This window comes from Macrobrachium nipponense, chromosome 7 (assembly GCF_015104395.2).
Source record: "Macrobrachium nipponense isolate FS-2020 chromosome 7, ASM1510439v2, whole genome shotgun sequence".
NCBI lineage: Eukaryota > Metazoa > Arthropoda > Malacostraca > Decapoda > Palaemonidae > Macrobrachium > Macrobrachium nipponense.
In genome coordinates this window covers 20,460,469-20,479,789 of record NC_061109.1, presented here as the reverse complement: position 1 = coordinate 20,479,789, position 19,321 = coordinate 20,460,469, and the positions used below count along the sequence as shown (strand labels likewise).

General features: G+C 33.6%; 1 protein-coding gene across 2 annotated transcripts in view; it reads right to left on the bottom strand.

Annotated features, from left to right (window-relative positions):
• The window catches only part of LOC135217471 (uncharacterized), a 46,717-nt gene that overhangs the window by 10,579 nt on the left and 16,817 nt on the right, over positions 1-19,321 (bottom strand). Inside the window, exon 1 of one of the 2 annotated variants that reach the window (XM_064253379.1) lies at positions 1,915-2,045. The exons of the other annotated variant lie outside the window; for it this stretch is intronic. The gene's annotated coding sequence lies outside the window, so the exon portion shown is untranslated. Of the gene's footprint in view, positions 1-1,914; positions 2,046-19,321 lie in introns of those variants that run through there. 2 annotated transcript variants of the gene reach the window in all.

Below are 19,321 nucleotides of genomic sequence, written 5' to 3'. Positions count from 1 at the left end.
ATGGGACAGGTATGGGGGAGAATTTATTGTCGAATCACAGGCGAAGGGATTACCTGGTAAATAGGAGGAATGCAGGAAAAAGAATCATGACAGGAAATGACTGGATCCGTCGCCTTTATGGTTTCCGTTCTTAGCGATGTGTGTCGTTTCCAGGATTTTCGGCTTTGTTCTCTGCACTCATTTATATTCATTGAGATAAATAATTTATAACGGTTATTGAAAGGTTTCAAAATGGTGTCACAATCACCGGTCGTGAGACTGAGAATAAATGATGCCGTATAAAATAATAAGATAGAAATACAAAAGAATAGGCTAAAATTAAGTGAGATTCAAGGAAATTTATTGTTTATTTGTTTGTATGGCGTTTCTACGTTGCATGGAACCAGTGGTTATTCAGCAACGGGACCCACGGCTTTGCGTGACTTCCGAACCACTTCGAGAGTGAACTTCTATCACCAGAAATATACATCTCTCACTGAAGTGCTTCAAAGAAATTGAAGATTGGGAAAAAAAAAAAAAACCGATATCCTCAAAAAGGACGAAAATCGTATCATAACCGTTTGGTTTGTGGACGATACGCAAAAACATGAAACTTGAAAAGAAATGTCGGATGAATAATGAGAGAGAGAGAGAGAGAGAGAGAGAGAGAGAACAATTAAAACTAAACTGAAGAAATGTGATTTATGTTTATTCTCAGTGGCGTCGTGAGGGTTGCTGGTGCCCGGGGGCAAGTCTTTTAGGGCGCCCCCAATGGGTTGGCGGGGGCGGGGGGGGGGCGGGTGCGGGGGAGGACTATTTTCATTTGAGTGTGCTAATCATGACAGGAAATGTTTGACTTCGTTATTCTAGATATATTGTGTTGAAAGCAAAACATTCTAATTTGCATAATAATATTCTGGAATGATAGAACACAAACCGAATTTGCAAACTGAAATAGTTTATTTTACATATGATAGATATCCTGTAACTAATTAATCATTAGCCCTCATAAATAAATTCCAAAATGCTGATAAGATAACAAAGATGTAGATTATAGTAAAGCATCACAGTAACCAGTAACTCTTAATAACCGAAGACAAATGGCAAATTAAATAAATATGACTAAAAAAGGAGTTAAACATTAGGGAATAAAGGGGGCTAAGAAAATCATGAAAATGTACAATTTGTTGCCAGCATAGACGTTAATACTAGAGAAAAAAAAAAGATATTGTGGTAACGACTGAATAAACGACTGAATAGTTATAATGCCTGAAAAGAATACTGATAAGAACAAAGAGGAATTAGTTCACTAACTATAAACGTTACTTTTCTTTGAAGAATGTTTAACAAGCGTCAAAATAATGAAAACAAAAAGATTAAAGTGATGGATGCTTAGGATCAACCTTATGCAAGGAAATAAAACGGTATATAAAGATAATTAGACAGATATTGATAACAGAAAACCTAAACAAAGAAAAGGATTGACAGTGAATTGTAGGACATTAATAATAATAATAATAATAATAATAATAATAATAATAATAATAATAATAATAATAATAATAATAATAATAATAATAATAATAATAATAATAATAAAACAGACAAGGAAGCCTACTACACGGGGGAACTGAGGTTTTTTCACAGCGCTTAGAAAATTTTGCCTTACCTTTTTCATTTTATTACAATGTACTAAGTTTTATCAGGAAATCAAATTAACTCACTTTTTCTTTCGTTATGTTTATACATGTATATATTCATGGAAAATTATGGAGACTTTGTTTAAGCAGTATATTGTGATTAGCTAGCCTGTGCATTCTGAGATGATGGCATACCAGGTGCTGCGCTCGCGCAAAACTTACCCTTGTAATAGCCGCTTAGACAAACTGTGAACTGTGATTATAGTCTAGAACTAGTAAAATTGATTTAGTCTACCTCTGGGGCCTGGGCTCTGTGGCTACCGTCTGTGCTAACTTTTTCATACTTTGGTTCTCACGGCGAGTATAAAATTGTGAAGTTGTTGACAACTTGACAGTGTTGTTGTGACTGATGTCTTTCTCATTCGAGAATGAAAAAAACTTGCATAAACGAAAATTTCTTACTATATTTTTCGTTACAAAAGATAAATGAATAAAATACTTTATGTATTGCTAATAACATCAGCCTCAGCTTTATGAAAAGGCGGAAATAATTATTGTAGTCTGCAGCTCGATATGCACAAAAAAAGCTCACGAATGAAAACGAAACATTTGATTGATGGGGGTAACTATACAAATCTTTGCACTGACTCGAAGTCACTGAACCACTTATTTTATAAGTACGTAATAAAATTTGATAGTAGAGTAATTAACACATAAAGGTTACATTTATATATAATGAACATTAATAGAAGTCAATATTCATTAAATATAAAATATTATGTACTGAAAACTAATAAAAACTTAGATTCTAATTTACGGGTTTCATCACCCCATTCCCCCCAAAATAGATGTCTTCCAAACTTCAATTTGGTGCCCCCTCAGAGATGAGCCCCGGAGCATATCCCACACCCCCCGCCCCCGCCCCGTCACGTCGCCTCTGTTTATTCTACATGGACAACACCACACACATCCCCGTGTGTGACTTTGTGTGTGTGTGTGTGTGTGTGTGTTTGTAAATGTGCGGTTTTCAAATATTGCAATGGCAATTCCTGGCAATGGCTTTCTAAAACCTGCGTACTATTTTTACCATTTTATATTATTATAAGTATTACTTATATTATTTCAAAACCTGTTTAGCAATCATTCAGACAGCTGCATTAAGTTCACACTATAATATAGTCCTACAATGCCGGGGACCCCCTACCCAAACATTCCCTTAACCCAAAGGATTCACACAACCCACAAAAAGAAAAGTAGAGCGCTGGCTACGCCCCTAGCAACGATACCATTATAGTAATTGTCACTCGATTCACCCTGGATAAGGAATATGATATACATTTCATTTTTTCTGTTTTGCGATTGCGCACACAGGAAAACTCCAATTCAGTTATATTATAGGATAACAAGTAAACGCACCCTTGACAAAATAGGAGGATATTACATTTACTTAGGCTACGAGATACAAGTGAATGGCATCGTTCACACACACACACCGGTGAACCGCCCGTTTTGAGGACAGCAGGCGCCATCATTGGCTGTGTGTCGGCCAATGATAAAAGAGATTGTGCGTTACCATAGCAACCCTTGCTTGGTCCCCGTACTCACAGTCACACACACTATTGCATTGTTGTCAATGCCAATGTAAACTATGGAGAGGGATTGAATTGAAAAGCACCCAGCAATATATACGGTATGTAACTGGGAAATAAAATGAATAAATATATGGCATTTTTTAAAAGGGAAATAGTTGATTGATTTATATATATAACACATTTCCTCCAATACCACTGTTCATAATAAAGGACTCGCCTTAATGATATGACAAGTTTTTGTTCTTGGCACATGGAATCCCTCATCGAGGTGTTGATCTTCGATATGTCATACCTTGATTAGATCTAACAGATCATCGAAAAATTTCTTAAATATTCTAAAATAATTCTAAAATTTTCCTTCTCGCCCTCTTAAATTGGGCACAATGTTACAAATAAACAAAAATTATGTCTATCATGTAAACATATAATATAATATATAATATATATATAGTATATTATATATATAATTAAATAATATAATATATATAAGGAAATTTTCGAGTCAAAAGCAGCAAAGGAAGCACCAACATAATCTAGCAGGAAAAGGGTCATAGTTTATTACAATAAGAGACGTTTCGCTCTGACGTCAGCACATCCTCAGTCTGCAATTAATAATAACATAAGCAAAATACATCACATTCATTAAATTACACATAAAAAAACATTACATAAAAAATTAAAACTATGTACAAAATCTAGAGTAAAAAAGGAGGAAAGATCAAGTAGAGATAGAGGCGGCAGAGGTATTTGCATTCAAAGTGGGAGAGAGGTGCTTTATATATATAACGACTCAAGAATAGTCAAGCATGTAGTTTGGCTGGTAGTGCCAATAATGGAAAACTGGCTCTTTTCGGTGGGAATTTTGCATTTTGATGCGTGTATTCTGATATTTGGAAATTCAGGGTTCGAAATTCTAGATCCTGTCCTATAGCTTAATCCCATGTGAAGCGCCTCAGGGGTGTGGTTGGTATGGTGTTGGCGTCCCACCTCGGTGGTCGCGGGTTCGATTCTCGGCCATTCCAATGAGGAGTGAGAGGTGTGTATAGAAGTTCACTCTCGACTTGGTTCGGAAGTCACGTAAAGCCGTTGGACCCGTTGCTGAATAACCACTGGTTCCATGCAACGTAAAAGCACCATACAAACAAACAAACTTAATCCCATGTGGCTGTAATAGCGAACCTACATTAACCTGCGCGAGGAACCAACGTAACTTCAAGACATCTTGGGTATTCATATTTGTATATAATGTTATACCTCATGATGTCCTGCAGTTTATCTTTAAAATAAAAAAGCCATTGATCTTTTTCGGATTCATAGGAATAAGATTGAGCTTGAGGAAGCCAATTCGTTCTCAATGATTTTTACCGTCCTTGTTGTAATCTGTCAGAGTGAAAAGAAAGTTATTGTAGCAAACATGGTAAGTTTTGGAACATTAAAATTTAACACTTATTCCATCTTTGATTTGGTAAGAATGTTGTTGACAATTCTATGTACAAGTCCTTTTGGAAAAAAATTTTTTGAAAAATATTCTACTAAAAACTATTTCATGATGGAAGGCAATCCAATCTGATGTATATTTTAGGGCTCTAAAAACAAGTGTGGTTATTGCAATGGCCTTAAATTGAGAGAAACACGAACTAAAGAAGTTGCTGCCTAGTCCTGTGAAAGTACTTTTTCGAAAAACAGATGTATTGAATTGATGGTCAATACGAGTGACTTTAACATCCAAAAAACCTAAGGTGTTGTTTTGCTCTTCTTCCGAGGTAAAACGAATATTGGGATGAATATTATTTACATAATCCAAAAACAGTTTACAATGCCATTGGTGTCTGAAAAGGGCAAAAGTGTCATCGACACATCTCTTATAGTAAGCCGGTTGAAAATTGGAAAGGCAATCTTTTAAGAAACGTCTTTCCAGATGTCCCATAAAAATATCTGCAAACATGGTGCCCAAAGGAGAACCCATGGTTACTCCTTCTGCCTGCAGAAAGAGTTTACCATTAAAAATAAAGGTAGAGTCTTGCACTACAAGTTTAAGTAAATTTTAAAAATTAATCTTACTAAAACCACAGAAAACTTCTTTATCCTGACACTGGTACATTTGTAAATAAGGACTCGACATCCAGGCTGCTCATCACCAAATCACCTTCCTGTGAAATAATGTCACGCTGGAATTCGAAACCATTTTTATTTGTACATTGTGAATTACTGAACTTTGTTGAAATTTGTACCAAAAATTTACATATATTATATGAAGGGCAGTTGTATGCTGCCATAATTGGTCTCAAAGGGATACCAGTTTTATGTATTTTTGGGAGCCCATAGAGCACTCCAAAAGAGGACCCTGTCACAAATAGGTCACGAAAAGTCTCATCAGAAATAATACCTTCTTGTTTTAGCTTCCTTAGGAATCGGTTGATCTTATCCTCCTTTTTATATATATCCATGAAGTTAGATTCACCAATTAGTCTAAATTTGGAATCATCCAATGATATAGTATTCGGAGAAACAAATCCACAGTTATGTAAATGTACATATATTTAAGTTTAAAACAGAAAAGATAGCTTTCGGGAATCTGTACGGTTCCCCTTATCAATCTAGTATTAATTTTTTCAATGTAATCCTTTTTATTGAGAATGACCACTCCTTTGCCGTTATCGGGTTTGCAAACCACAAGATTTTCATTCTTACCTAAGTTCTTTAGAATTTCAGTCTTCTCTCCTAAAGTAAGGAGCCCACTTAACCTTCAATTTTCTATAGTTGTCATTTAACAGGACTGATAGTTTTTGCTGAATTTTACTCATATTCAAATATATAAAATTGACACTCTTGAGTCGTTGAAATAATACTTCAAAAGAAAAATAAAACTGCACAAAACTAGGTCTAAAAGAGTGAACACAAAACTCAAGGCCCAGAGAGAGGAGAAATTCCTCTCTTCTTGATAAATCATAATTTTCTCTGATGACGAGCTTGGAGTTTGGTAAAAAATTCATCAATACTTTTAAAGAACAATTTTTTTTATTAAATACAATCAAATCAATAGTAGATAACAATGGGAATAATTGGTAATGAAGTTGTTGACAGCAAATCCTCTGCTCATCCGAAAAGCGTTGTTTGTGGGATAGTATCTCTCTAGAAAGTAGCTCATCCATGGCATCGCAGTAGAATTCAGTATGGTACAACGAGGTTTTATCAGGTTTAAATCTAACGAATCTTGGGTAGACTTTATTTAGTTGGCAGAGAGAAAAGTAATCCAGGTCGCATTTGGCTTTTTCCCACTTTAGTGTACATTTCTCCAACTTCCTTGCAGTCTTCAAGACAGCCGGGGAGTAGTCCTAAGGAGTTGAGCGAAATGACGGACATTCCGAAGTCGAATTTCCAGGAGGAAGAGAACGGAGAGAAGCAAACGAAGGATCATCATCAGGAAATCGTCGAGACAATAGCAGCAAAGAAATATATATATACATATATTATATATATATATATAATATATATATATATATATATATATATATAGTATGAATAACTTGATCACGAAGTATATAAAACGTGATGCTATGTATAAATAAAGGTTTCGTGGCAAAAAACTTTTATTTATATATATATATATATATATATATATATATATATATATATATTATATATATATATATATATATATAAATATATATATATATATATATATATATCTATATATATATATATATATATATATGTGTATATATACATATATATATGCTTAAAAAAGATCACATTAGATGCACGTGACTTCATTAAATAAGCGAATACCACAGGAAAATGATAGTCAGAAATCCAAGTGCTTTCGTCTTTACTAAGACATTGTCAAGGAACGAATGAAATACATTGGGAGAGAAAGTTATCAGGTAAACAACAAGATCAAGAATACCAGATGGTTAATTGTCAAAAAGGTAAAAATTAAAGAGATAATCCAGGATTATCGGATATCACCCGGTCACAAACCTAAACATAGATTTAACCTTAACAGAAACTACAAAGTATCCGTGTAGTCCAAAACATGTAAAAACTGAATATATTAATTTTGTTGCTTATATTTATCTACAATTTTTTTTCATTATGAAGGCATCAAGTTTAAATAAACCAAGACTTAAATTTAGAACATTTCTATTATTTGACTTGATGAAACAAGATTCAATGATATTACTTTTAACTGTGTCAGTACATGGGATTAAGTTCTCTTGCTTGACTCCAGTTAATAGGATGATCTAAATCTCTCATATGTACGAATAATGCATTCGATATTTGCCCAGTTCTCACAGAATATTGGTGCTGTTTGAGACGTTGTGAAAGAGATTTAGCGGTCTGTCCGTAATAGACTTTATCACACTTTTTGCAAGGGATTTCATATATGCAGCCTGGAAAATCTTTAGAATTTTTTATTACTAAACTCTTGACATTAATATTACTGAAAACAACATTTATGTTAAAAATCTTTAAAATTCTAGGAATTTCTAAAAACCCTTTCATCATAGGGTAATTTTAGAATGTTATGCTTACTAAATTCAAGTTTGTCATTAGTTAAATAAAATGTTTTTATAGCTCTTTTGCATGCCACATCTACAAAAGTCCTTGGGTATTTAAGTTTCAATGCAGTATCATAAATAGTTTTAATCTCAGCATCAATAAACTGCGGGCAACAGACACGTAAAGCCCTTAGGAACATCCCAGAAAAAACAGAGAATTTAACATTTTGGTGGTGATTGGAGTAGTAATGAACAAAAGAGGAAATGTTAGTTGATTTCCGAAAGTTTGAAAAGGTGAAATTTCTATCATTTCTACGGATAGTTACATCAAGAAAATTCAAATTACAATTTCTTTCTTCCTCTACAGTAAATTTTATAGAAGGGACTAAATTATTGAGATTATTAAGGAATTCCTGGAGATTTTCATGAATTGGCCAAATACAGAAAATATCATCCACATACCTAAACCATATAACTTTTTGAGGCAAAAATCTTGGTAAGAGATTTGTCTCAAAAAATTCCATGTAGGGGAATATCATGATGTTCTAATTCATCCTCCAAAAAATTCAAGTAAATCATCTACAGGCTCTTTTGTAAGTAAAGAGACAACATCAAAAGTAACCATATTAAAATCAAACTATTTAAACTATTCAATTTGTTTATAAAATCACCATTGTTTTTCACATTCGTGTTAGAAATGTATCCTACCAAAGGTGTAAGAATTTTTACAAGCCATTTAGATAAATTATACGTAACTGCTAAAATAAAAACGACACTAAAGGAATTCAGTTCAATAAAAGAGAATGTGACGACGATCGCCCAATCTTTACCTTACATGTAAGGATTAATCAAGACCCATAAAAGAGACTTCCCTATTCGTCCCGTTATCAGTTCAACCGGTTCTATTAGCTATAAACTTTCTCAATATCTAGTTCAACTACTATCACCTATCCTGGGTACTATTTCAAATTCCCATTTACAAAACTCTGTTGATTTCTGTGCTAGACTCTCCCATACTGATTTATCCAGTACAGACAAATTAACCTGTTTTGATGTAAAATCTTAATTCACTAAACATCTTAATTCACTAAAGTTCCTATTGAAGACTTACTTCAGTATTTATCACAACGCTTGTACTCGTATAATCTAGAATTACCTACTATTGCTATTATTAATTTGGCGTCCCTTTGTATAAAAAAATTGTAAATTCACTTTCAATACTAATTTTTGTTTATGAACAAATACTATTTGGTATGGCCATGGGTAACCCTCTTTCACCACTCTTGTCTAATATCTACATGGAATGTTTTGAATCTAGACTTATTCCAAGAAATTTATTTTCTGAGGTAATTTTGGTTAGATATATAGGTGATTGTTTTTGTATTATAAAAGAAAATGTAAATATTCCTGATTTCCTGCAGACAATTCATAATCTTGTACCATCCACAAAATTCACAATAGAATACGAAGACAATAATAATTATACAATATTTGGATGTCTTAGTTATTAGAAATCACACCAATTTTAGTTTCAAAGTATATAGGAAACCAACGAATAACTTGTCATATATTCATTTTGACTCTAACCATTCTAGACAAATAAAGATGTAAACATTTTCCAGTATGCATGCCAGAGCTCTTAGAATTTGCAGTCCGGAGTTTTTAAAATTTAAAATTATTGAAAATATAGGAGATTCATTACGTTACCCTCCACATTTTTGGAACCTCGTAGAAATAAAGCAAAAAAAAAAAAAGTGTCAACAAAGAATTTAAAAATATTCTCTGTATACCATTCCATACTAATTTCATTCCTGCTGTACCTCTTTTAAAAACTATTGATATTAACTTAGTATTTAAATATAATAATATTTTGAAGAATAAACTAATTAAGAATAATCCTCCAAACTCAAACAATATATTATACAGTACTCCTTGTAAAGAATGTAATAAGATTTAATGTTGGGCAGACTTCTAAAGGGCTAAATGTAGGACGTTCTCAGCACAAATATGCCGTTTCAAGAGGATCAACTAATAATGGCATTGAAGGCCATTGGCTTAAGACAGGCCATGCTATTAACTGGGATAATTCCTCGATAATCTACAGGGTCAAAGATAACGAAAAAGGAACCTGTTGGAGACCATCTTTATCGAAGGGACGTCAACAAGGAATGCAAATCTCCGCCCAGGATTATACCTTGATCCTCTTTCCTTATCTCATCTACTCAAAGAACATTAATAAACTCGTAACCCTCGCCTTTTCTCATCTACTCAAAGAACATTAATAAACTGTAACCCCGCCTCCTCTTTCTGTTTTTGTATATAAAGGCCTGTCAACTTCTTTTATATTTACCGCCAAAAGGACTGTTTTTGTATTTTTACAGATAATCCAGCTACGGGCTGCTCCAGGAGCAAGAGCCCGCGCCAGCACAAGCTGGCTTATTCTTAAACAACAACAACAACTTTTATATTTAGTGTGAACTCGAAAATGTAGGATAAACTGCGAAAGTGCTTTTTCCAAGTCTCTGTTTCACTTTCCTTTCTCCTTTCTACCGTAGATTTAAGGACGATATATATATATATATATATATATATATATATATATATATATATATATATATATTATATATATATTGCTACTTTCAAAAGGCATATATCCCCTCTTTGACTGTATAAAATATTATATGTAGAGTTTTGCAACATTTTTTTCAGATTCCTTAGCTAGTTGAAGTTGTAGGATGTTTTAAAATGTGTGTTCAGATTTTGCATAACATAATGTAAAAGAGTATTCAACGTAGAATGTAAAGAAAAAGAGAGAGATTATCTTTGTCCGTTCGAAACTAGAATTGCTTCCCTATTGTGTCATCGCCTCTAGATAAGAGGAACTCGAGATCTCCGTTTGCTTCCCTAATCTGTCAACACGTTTGATTAGAGACCTCAAGGTCTTCGTTGTGTTTTGGGAATCCTGTCATCACGTCTGATAGGGACTTTTGCTTGAGTCTGTTTTGATCGGGTATGTGTCTTTGTTGAGCTAGTACATACATGACTGCATACTCGTTTCATACGCGTCAGTCTTTGCCAAAACCACGTGCAGATTTCATGATTTTTTTCTTGTAAAGTTGCATCATTTTCGAAGTTACTAGAAGCATTGCATCATCTTTCTCATTGCCCAAAACGTTTTGTGCTATCTCCACTGTCCAGCTTTCGTAAGGAAGAGTTTTTCATTGTAACTTAGAACCGCATAGCGTTCAGACCTCCTCTCTCTCTCTCTCTCGACATACTTGAGATTATATTAACGTAACGTAAATTGGTCACTCGTACTTGTAGATTTCAGATTTGATATTTTTTTGAGTTATTTAGTGTTTTTGTGGAATCTGAACAAACATTATACTAGCATGTAACGGCGCCTATTTTTGGGAAATTGTGAAACAAGCTGCAGCAAAGAAAGAAAATTGGTAAAGGTAAAGTGTGTTATATTTTTATTAGTTGCAACTAATTACTAATAATTACAATGATTTGAGTGAAACAATTTCAGTTTTTACACATTGCAAATTTTTGTGTTTGTTTCATTTGAAGTGCATTTATCCATTTTCTTATTGAAGTGTTTATTTTTAGTGCATTTATCCATTTTCTTATTGAAGTGTGTGTTTTTGTTTTATATTCTGTGTGATAAGTACTTTTTTCAATTTTGGTACTTTCCACATTTTTCTGTGTTTTCGTTTACATTCACAATTTAATTAACTTAGTTATTTTCATTAATTAATTGTTGCCCATTTAGTTAAATTTAACACTTGTGAATTAATCTGCATTTACTTAGAATTCTTTTCAAGTTTTATTGTTATTTAGCACTTGTGAATTAATTTAAAATTTTAAGTACTACCTAACACTTTTGAATTTTGATTGAATTACTTTTCTTGAATTTTGTGAAAAATTAATTTTGATTTAATTTTACTTAATTGATTCAAGAATTAATTAAACTTTACTTTGTTTTCAAGTAACAGTAATTTTCCTTGATATTGTGAATTTCACTTATAATTTTGAGTCTAATAATAAATCTTTGTATTTTAAAATTTTTATAAGTGTTTCGTTACACCAGTATTTATTTATGATTATATTTAGCTTAGGTAGAAACATAGAGTGGTAATTGATCTGTTTTCCTTCAATTTACTTGAAGTGAGCTTGAACCAGGGAAGTACTTAGACTTCCGAAATCAGGGAAATACTTAGACTTTTAAAGTTGTTGATGGAGTGATGCCCTTTGATTAATTTAATTACTTGCAAGATTACCTCACACCTGTTTTGATGGACTTACTCTGATTTTTCTGCAATACTGGTAAGTTATAAAGGGATCACTGTTGCCTTTAGAGTATTCAGTCGTTTAGTACCTGTGATGAGGGTTCAGGTGTCTGGCTGTTGTGAGGTAACAATTCATGAATGCTAAGTGTAGTAACCAGATACTGGGCACTTTGTCACAATATATATATATATATATATATATATATATATATATATATATATATATATATATATATATATATATATAACTATATCCAAGGCAGGTCAGGGAAAGGCACTATCTATATGCATTTTCTTAAAATATATGCCGACGTTTTACAACTCCGCCTAGTTGCATTTTCTAGGCTCCAACCAAGCGGACATGGCAATCAATAAACGAATTACATATCATAATTAAATTAAAACATTCAGAATATAATTACTAAACATTTACTTAAAGAACAAGCAAGTGGCTGGTAACAGCCTACCCAGAAGGAAGTTACAAACAAACTACTGTACTCGTGTAGAGTTACAACGAGAGAGAGAGAGAGAGAGAGAGAGAGAGAGAGAGAGAAACAAACATACAGAGAAAAGTAGCTTGACAAGAACATCAGGCAATATAAATTGTGCGGATGACGTTTGGGAGTTTAACGGTGGTACGGTCAATTTGAGAATAATGGATTTCAGTATTGTTAAATCGTTTTCTTTTTGTACCTGTCCTATTATTGAAAAATCTTTATTGTCTATAAAAGTTTTACATATTTTTGAATGGTTTCTGATATTAGATTGTTTAGGGCTGGACAATCTGCTCCCAGTTCTAAAGCCGACCCCTCTGTGAGCATCAAAGCGCACTCGCATCAGCCTCTTCATACATCCGACATAGATCCCCTAACTACATCTGGGACACTTGTACTTACATATAACGTTGGATGTAAACAAAGGACTGAGCTTGTCTTTGAACTTGAAGAGAGAGCCAACTGTTCGGGGATTCATCGGAATGAGTTTCATGTTGAGGGCCGGTAATTCCTTTTGGATGATGGTTAGAAATTTCTTTCTGAAAGTGTCATCTTGTATGTAGGGGAATGCCGCGTACAAATTCATTTTAGGGACAATATAACATAGTGGAGGTGGCGTCATCTTCGTATTCAACATATTATTTAACTGTTTGAAGAATAGTTTTGATGGAAAGCAGCTGTTCCTGAAATAGTTTGAAAGAGTTGTTATTTCTTCATGAAAAGTCAGCCAATTAGATTGACAGAGTAAAAACCCTGTGGAGGAGGGTAGAAACAGCGTTTAATTTAAATCTGAAATAACACGAGCTATGAAAATTCATACCCAAACCCGTAAACGTACTTTTACGTTATATACCTGGGTAGAATCCTACCAAGATCTTTGATACAAGAACGTCCAAAAATTGGAGTTTACTGTTAGATTCTTTTTCTAGCGTAAATTTCATGTTAGGGTGTTGGGTACTGACGAAGTCCAAGAAATAGCCTGCATTAAAATCTTGTTTAAGTGAGAGAAACGTGTCATCAACATAACTTTTATAAAATAAAGGAGGAAGGGTAAGGGCAGGTGTCCATTATGTGCTCTTCCAGACGTCATCCACACAATTGTTTATTGCCTGATGGTCTTGTCAAGCTGCTTTTTTCTGTCTGTATGTTTGTTATTGTTTCTCTCTCTCTCTCTTCTCTCTCGTTGTAACTCTACACGAGTACAGTAGTTTGTTTGTAACTTCCTTCTGGGTAGGTTGTCACCAGCCACTTGCTTGTTCTTTAAGTAAATGTTTTAGTAATTATATTCTGAATGTTTTAATTTAATTATAATAGGTAATTCGGATTTTATCAGTTTATTGATTGCCATGTTCGCTTGTTTGCAGACTAGAAAATGCAACTATGTGGAGTTGTGAAACGTCGGCATATATTTTAATAAAATGCATATGTATAGTGCCTTTCTTTCCCTGACCTGCCTTGGATTGTTCTTCAAGCTGTTGCTCCGGAAGTTGGAGGTATGTATATGAGTAGTATGTATGTATATATATATATATATATATATATATATATATATATATATATATATATATATATATATAGATATAGCCTATATATGTGTGTGTGTGTGTGTGTGTGATATATATAATATATATATATATATATATATATTATATATATATATATATATATATATATATATATGTATATATATCTGCTTAAAAAATCACAGTAGATGCGCATGACTTCATTAAATAAGCGAATACTACTGGAAAATGAGTCAGAAATCCAAGAGCTTTCGTCTTTACTAAGACAACGAAAGCGCTTGGATTTCTGACTCATATTCCTGTGGTATATGTGTATGTATATATATATATATATATATATATATATATAAATTTAAAATTATTATTATAATTAATATATTTATTATATATAATGTATATATTATATATATATATATATATCATATATATGATATATATAGATATATATATATATATATATATATATATATGCGTGTGTGTGCGTGCCGCGGTTAAAAACGCCCTTTGTGAACGCAGCCTTACAGTTATTTAAGCGTGACTTGGCACTAGCGGTAAAGCGCAAATGCTATGATGATAAATTCGAATCCGGTTCGACAATCAGACTGCAATCTAAACAATGCCTCGGATTCCTAGCGGCCACTTTTACAGTTCGAACTTTGCGCTCGCCAAAACATGCAATCAGAAAACCCACGCCTGCAGTTATATAAGAAGAATAATAAAAAAAAAAAGTACCAAGGCAATAATCATTACGGAATAACCTACCGATTTTTCCCCTATTTTTTTTTTTCTTATTTTTTAGGCTGAGGTCGACGATCGGAAAACCAATCGACGATAAAGATGAAAATCTCGTGAGTTTCAAGGTTGATTTGATCCTTATTGTTTATGAAGACCAGCCGGCTAACCCCGGAAGCAACGACTAGAAGTCATGCGATTGTTACCAACCAGCTTGCTGCGCTATAGTGACAAAACTTTTTTTTGAGTGACAAAAAAAAAAAAAAAAATAAATAAATAAAATAAGGTGAATACCCGTTTAATTGCGTACGCCGACACCTGGGATCTCTCATTGTGTGTGCTCGTCCGTGCGCATAACAATACCTCAAATTTTTTGCCTCTTCAAAGTGTCTCCACATTTTTCACTACCAACTCTTCTCATACCATGCGAGTTACATAAATAGTTCATCTTAACAACCTCAGCATTTTTTTCTTCATTCACACTTCACTTCCATAAGGGAGAGTTGGTTCAACAGTTGCTTCACACATTGCCACCTTGGTTTCCATACATAATCTCTTAACCATATCCTGCTCCCTTTTCTCTCATACTCCCATCATTCATTATATTTATTCCCACAAAATTGTATAAATCAACTGTTGCTATTGCTTCTTCCACCCAGTGGCGGATCTAGAACTTTTTTATGGGAGCACGTGGGATTATTTACTACCTCCAGTTAGGACTGTATCATCTGCAGATTTCACCCATACCACTAGCTAATCATAACTCATTTTCTTATCCCCTAACTCTGTATCTACATTTACTGTCCTTTTCTTGATTTATCATATCATTCCATCCATGAAGATATTTAACAATAATGGAGTCGTAGCTCAACCTTATCTCTGACTAACTAAACCAAATCAGTCACTTCCTTGCCTACAGATCCTAAGCCACTACAGTTATCTCATAAAAATGTAAATCAGTTTCAACATACCACACATTCTAAACACGACACCGCCTCACCAGTGTTTATAGTAGTTATTGTATGGCATATACAACTTCTCCCTCTTCATGTCACACTTCATGACAAAAACTTGACCAACAAACCCTCTTGCTTGTCCAAACCAACAATGGTCTTCTGTCATTTGTTTTACCTTTTGAATCACAATCCTACCATACACCTTCCCTAGGATAGTGAGGTAAGCAACAACAAGCCATCATAATTTTTATAGTTACCTCTGAAACTTTTGCCTTCATACAGTGGGATAATTAATTCTGTCACCCATTCCTTCAGAACCTTTTCCTCCTCCATACTTATCTTACAAACCTTGATCACCCACTTAATAACACTTCATCATCATGCTATATCTTGCTTGCAATCCCATCAATTCTTGGTGTCTTTCCATTCTTCAAACTCTAATTGCCCTCCTTACATCCTCAAAGGTCACTTAACACACACTGTCAACGTTACCCAATCATTTTTCACTAAAGTCATTCAGTTGTGTCTATTATCTGACTTCAGAATTCAACTAATATTGAAAGTCCTCACTCCATTAACCCTACACAGCATTCAGTTCAGATATCTCTCCAGTTACAGTAGTGCCTCAGGATACGAAATTAATCCATTCTGAAGCGGCCTTCGTAACCTGATTTTTTCGTATCTTGAACTATGTTTTACATGTAAATTGTCTAATTCGTTCCAAGCCCTACAAAAACTCCACAGTTAATTTGATAATAAAGCTATATTGACCAATAAACAATGAAATACAACAATTTGGACCATTCAATACCTAACATAACCTTTATTGTAGTACGTACCTATAAATAAAGTGTATTAGTGTACATGGTACAAGAAATACTGTACATACATGTACGTACATATGTAGTAAAATTTGGAACCTTACCTTTTGAGTGAGGCGATCTCCGAAAGTGGCGACAGAGACAAATGGCAGAAAACATGAACACTTAACTTTACAAAACACATTAAAAAATGGCAGAAAACATTAACACTAAACTTTACGAAACACATTAACAAATGGCAGAAAACATTAACACTTCTTGATTATCTCCATCTTCGTTCTCCATAGAAAGCATTCTCTTCTTTCTGTGAACTTCAGCAACATTCTTGGGACCCATGGCTCATAACGTAAGTAATTAATTTCATACACAACATGATAAAGTAATTTACAGTACAACGAAAGCGAAATCACTAACACGAATTTACATTAACAAACTAAATATATGTGAACGAACGAATTCCAGTGTTTACCATAACGCTGCCACAAAAAATGGAGGCATGATGGGACAGATGCTGACCAATAGGAGAGCAGGATCTTACGGCAGAGACTAGCATCAGGAACCAATGGGAGAGCGGGAGGATGGTGGCAAGTCTACTCAGTTGGCAGCGCACGAGCTTTAAAATTGTTCTCAGTGGTCTGGGCGAATCTCAGATTCTACCCTTTCGCAACCTGAATTATTTTCGTATACAGAAGCAAAAAAATCTTTGTCTTTGCTTTCGCAAACTTGGATCTTTCCTAAGTAGGGACTTTTGTATGTCGAGGTTCCACGATGTCTTTTTCTGTGTTCCAGTTGACCATTAACCTTTCTCTCTGCATTTAAATCCCTGTAGAAAAAGTTCTTATCTTCCTTAAGAAATCTTTTTCCCTTAACTAGATCTTTTATTTCATTATCCTACCATTTTTTATTTTTATTTCTTCTTCCTACCCTCCTAAATAACATCCACTTCGTGATATGCCTACGAATTCAGCTTTGAATTTAACATAGTATGTACTTCCCAAATACTCATTCCATTCCTATGTACTTAATCGTAGTCCACAGTTAATCCAATTTCTCCTAATATGTTATCCTCACTTCCTTCTTATTTAACTCACTTGCAATAGTTACATTTACAACCAAATTTTCACCCATTCCTCTTCAACTCACATCTATCTCAACTTCTGAATCAACTAAATAAATTATCAGATATACCTCCAGCTACTCTTATTGTGATTCTTTACTTACATTAAATTACTCTTCCATGTAGTCTTCTCTTTCACAAGTACACTCATACAAATTTTTTATTGGATACCAAGCATTTCCAGTAATGAATTTTTTTCTTGACCCTTTTTCACAAGACTCTCCTACCAACAAAGTAATTACTCTTTGTCTCACCTACTCCTGCAACCACCCTCCCATATTTTGAACACAGCCACACCGAGTTTCAAACTCTCACCAAATACGTAATTCATTTTTTTTATTTCAATCTTTCCCATTCCTAGACTACACACATTCATTAATAGAACATTAAGCCTTATAACAGCCTTGAAGTAACACATTTGCACTCTACCCATCCCTGGTACTCTGATACTGCAAGTAATTGCTAGCCCTTTTCTAGCTCTACACCTTTCAGTCAGTGGCAGATTTAAGGGGGGGGCACATGGTCATGTGGCCAGGACCCCCCACATGGATATGAATAATAGAACATTGTTTTCTTTCAATACATCATTATTAGTAGCAAAAATTTGCTTAATAATTTCAACAACTAATACTACTTCTACTACTGTGTGTATATGCATATATATATATCTATATATATATATATATAGTATATATATAATTATATATATATATATATATATATATGTATAGTAGATATATATGATATAGTATATAGTTGTATATATATATATGTATATATAGATATATAGTATATATATATATATATTATATATATATACATACCCCGAGATATATATATATATATTATATTATGTATATATATCTAGATATATATATTACTATATATATATATATAATATAGATATATATATATAATATATATATATACATATACTCATAGATGCATATATATAGATATATTTATTTTAGATATATATATATATATAGTATATATATTATATATATATATATATATATCCATATCTATATATATATATATATATATATATATATATATATATATATATATTGTGACGTTTATAGATCGTTCGTCTACCCAGATATCAATGAATTAATTTGATTTGGAAAACGGCAGCCATTTCTTCCAAATATCAGCTGATTTTTAGTAACCGCGGGAAACCCAAAACCCGCCAGCTAGAGATAGGGAGTCCCCAGTTGGGGAAAAAAAAAGAGTCTTTTGTCAGCTTTAGGGACGTATCTCAAAGGGAAGGATGTAGGCAGATTGGTACTTCTTAGACCTATATCTTAAGCTCTCTTTCCTGTGACCCCTCTGCTGGCTGTATGCTTGTTTTCCAGGATTTGCCTTGATCGTGGGGGGTTAAGCTGACTTCCAACCCCCAAGCAACCCACCTGAATTCTGTCTCAGTTGGCTGGTAGACGTGACGGACGGATGTCCCACCACCTACCTTCCTGTTAGGCCTATCTAGGGCGTGAGTGGTGCACCAAGATAGCCAGGCCGAAGAAAAGGGGGGCCATGCTTTCCTACAAAGAGAACACTGAACATTGCATCCAGGTACGTCTTGTGAACAGCATATTGCCAGTCCCTTATCACCTATTATCATTTTGATCCTCATTCTCCCAATTCAATTTCCAGCAACAAAAGAAAGAAAT